Below are 3,961 nucleotides of genomic sequence, written 5' to 3'. Positions count from 1 at the left end.
CAAAATCTTTGGGAGCAAATGCTATATTAAGAATACTGATGAGCAACTTGGCAAACTTGAACCTAGAGCAGATGAAGGCATTCTTCTTGGTTATTCTCCACACAGAAAAGCATATAAGTGCTACAATAAAAGACTTGGAAGAATTGTTGACAGCATTGATGTAGTGGTTGATGAAAAGGGATACATTCCTAGGCAAGTAAATCATGAAAATATCGAAGAAGATGAAGACTACCCTCAAAGACAGAATGATGAAGAAGAAGAACCTCAAGGAGCACCAGAGGAACAGATAAGAATAGAAGAGAAGACTCCATCCCGGTACGTTCAGAAGAATCATCCAGAATCTCAGATTTTGGGGCAGAAAGAAGCAGGTGTACAAACAAGAAGAACAATTGCAGAAGCTTCAAGCTATTTGGCATTACTCTCCTCCACTGAACCACAAAATGTAAAAGAGGCATGCAAAGATGAATGTTTGGTCAAAGCAATGGATGAAGAACTTGAGCAGATCGAAAAGAACAACACTTGGGAGTTGGTTCCTAGACCAAAGGATAAGAATGTTATAGGGACAAAATGGGTCTTCAAAAATAAGTTGAATGAAAATGGGGAAGTAATTAGAAACAAGGCAAGACTTGTTTGCAAAGGGTATGCGCAGCAAGAAGGAATAGATTTTGAGGAAAATTTTGCTCCTGTTGCAAGACTTGAGGCCATCCGAATGTTCCTTGCTCTCTCAAGCTTTCAAAAGTTCAAAGTATTTCAAATGGACGTGAAATCAGCCTTTCTGAATGGAGACTTAGAAGAAGAAGTATACATTGAGCAGCCAGATGGGTTCATTCTTGGAAATGATCCAAATCTTGTATGCAGACTGAAAAAGGCTCTCTATGGTCTTAAACAAGCTCCAAGGGCTTGGTACTATCGTTTGGACAAATATATTCATCAACAAGGTTTTTCAAAAGGATCAACATATAGCAATATTTATATAAAAATTGAAAATGACAAATTGCTAATACTTGTTGTGTATGTAGATGACATTATCTTTGGCAGCAATGAAGAATCTATGAGTCAAAGCTTTGCCTTGGTGATGCAGAAAGAATTCGAAATGTCCTTGCTTGGAGAATTGACATATTTTCTTGGCCTGCAAATCCAACAAAAGGAAGGAGGGATCTTCTTGTCTCAAACCAAGTATCTCAAGCAGATTTTGAAGAAATATGGCATGGAAGATGCAAAACCAGTATGTACACCCATGGTCACAGGATGTAGCCTCAGTGCAAATGATGAATCAGCAGCAGTACATCAACCAACCTACAGATCTATGATTGGAAGTCTACTTTATTTGACAGGTACCCGACCAGACATCATGCATGCAGTGGAATAGTTGGAAGATTTCAGGCAAATCCAAAGGAAACTCATCTTCAGGCAGTAAAGAGAATCTTCAAATATCTTCAAGGGACTCAAAATTATGGCTTATGGTATCCTAGAGATACAGATCTCACACTTCATGCTTATACTGATGCAGATTGGGCCGGAAGTGTGGATGACAGGAAGAGCACAAGTGGTGGTGCATTCTTTATGGGTTCCAGATTAGTATCTTGGTTCAGCAAGAAACAGAGTTCGATTGCCTTGTCTATAGCTGAAGCAGAATATGTTGCTGCTACATCTTGCTGCACTCAACTCCTTTGGATGATGCAGACCCTGCAGGATTTTCAAATCACTTGTACACCACCTATCTCCATCTTATGTGATAATACAAGTGCAATCAGCATTTCAAAGAACCCAGTCATGCACTCAAAAACCAAGCACATACCAATCAAGTATCACTTTCTCCGGGAACAAGTGCTTGAACAAAAGGTCAAGTTGGAGTATGTTCCTTCTAAGGAACAGGTTGCTGATATACTCACCAAACCATTGCCTAGGGAGACCTTTGAATACCTCAGGCAAAAGCTGGGGGTTGTTGATGTATCATCTTGTTGTTGAATCTCTTCTAATTGTCGGTTGTACGCAAGGTTCATCTGAAGTATATGCGTACATTGGTCGAAGATCGAATGGCACAGGTTCAGGGGGAGCATATCATGCATTGTTGGCATTATGGAGGAAGTACAGAAGGAGATCATGGATGCTGGTCTGAATATTGCTGCAATACGTCTCTATCTCTTTCTTGGAGAACATCTTTGCAGATATTTCCTACAGTTAGGGCGAGCATGAACAACACAATTCAGAAAGAGCAGAGCTTTCAGCATGTAGCATGAACAAATTGGTACACCTTGGCATATACAAAGGGGGAGCTCATTCAAAGATTTCAACAGGTACTCAGGGGGAGTATGAACAGCGGAATGCCTTTCTAGGAAAGAGAATATCTTGGTTCGCCCTTTGCCCTTGATGTCAAAGGGGGAGAGTGATTTGGTATTGTTGCCATCAAGTCCAAAGGGGGAGTTTGTTGGCATTATGATGCATGTGTTGTACATGATGGCAAACAACTCATAGAAGATCAACTCACTTATATATATCTAGATGAATCTACGGAAGAGATATCAGATGACAATTCTCAGTATGACAAGTCCAAAGGGGGAGATTGTTGGCATTATGAGACAAGTTTTGTCCTTGATGGCAAATCACACAAATGATAAATTATAGTGCAGCAAATTTATTTGATAAATTATAGTGCAACAAAGTTTCCTTCATGTAGAGAAAAGTTCACACACCTTTATGCAGAGAAAAGTTTATTCCATGTAGAGAAAAGTTCACGCACTTTTATGCAAAGAAAAGTTTATTCCATGTAGAGGAAAGTTCACGCACTTTTATGCAGAGAAAAGTGTATTCCATGTAGAGAAAAGTTCACGCACTTTTATGCAGAGAAAAGTTTATTTCATGTAGAGAAAATTTCACGCACTTTTATGCAAAGAAGAGTTTATTTCATGTAGAGAAATGTTCACGCACTTTTATGCAGAGAAAAGTTTATTTCATGTAGAGAAAAGTTTACGCACTTTCATGCAGAGAAAAGTTCCCTTCATGAAAGAGAAAAGTTCACACACTTTCATGGTTGGTTCATGGTATTAGTCCGATAGTTTTTGATCCTATGGTTTTGGTCCGTGGTATTGCATCCAAAAGTGTTGATCTCACGCACTTTCATGGTTGGTTCATGGTATTAGTCCAACAGTTTTTGATCCTATGGTTTTGGTCCGTGGTATTGCATCCAAAAGTGTTGATCTCACGCACTTTCATGGTTGGTTCATGGTATTAGTCCAATAGTTTTTTGATCCTATGGTTTTGGACCGTGGTATTGAGAAATGACTAAGGCTATAAAAGAGGAAGGAGATCATTTGGCAAAGGATCTTCTGAATTATTGAATATCTGATAAAGTGCTAGATTTGGAATATGGTGATTGGGTTATGGTGCAGATCTGGATCTGAATGAAGAAGGAACCTAAGCATAAGGAGAAGGATAAGTTCTATTGATGGGTCAAAATCTTAAGGCTGGAATAGTGGTATCTCTATATGATTTTGATCTGTGATATGTGGCACACGCTTGATCTATAAATCTAATAATCTGGGTTAACTAATATCTAAATATTTGAAAGAATGAATTTATAGATCTGAATTATTGATGCATGTTTTATTGTACACATGTTATGATTTGGGTATACTACAAAGTTATAAGGAAATATTTGCAGATCTGTATGCGGGTTGGCTTTGGTGAAAGCATTGATTCAGTATTGGATAAATCAGAGATTGATGATGCAAGTGTAGTTGATGGGTTTTTGATGTTCTTGGATCTAGTCTGAAAATTAATGAAAAGTGGTCCTTGAAAGAAAAGAAGTAGGGGGTTGTAGCTCCCTTCTAGGAGAGACTGGAAAACGAGAGAGAGAGTTGTAGCTCTCTGCAGGTTGTAGCCTGCGTACTGGTAAAGGACTGCACCAGTACAAAATCATTGTAAAAGGAGTTTCTTATTAAAAGAAGATAGAGACATATTG

Source organism: Pinus tabuliformis, chromosome 9 (assembly GCF_031772625.1).
Source record: "Pinus tabuliformis cultivar Carrire ecotype Pingquan chromosome 9, CPIR1, whole genome shotgun sequence".
Taxonomy (NCBI): Eukaryota; Viridiplantae; Streptophyta; class Pinopsida; order Pinales; family Pinaceae; genus Pinus; species Pinus tabuliformis.
Note: the sequence above shows the minus strand (reverse complement) of the source record.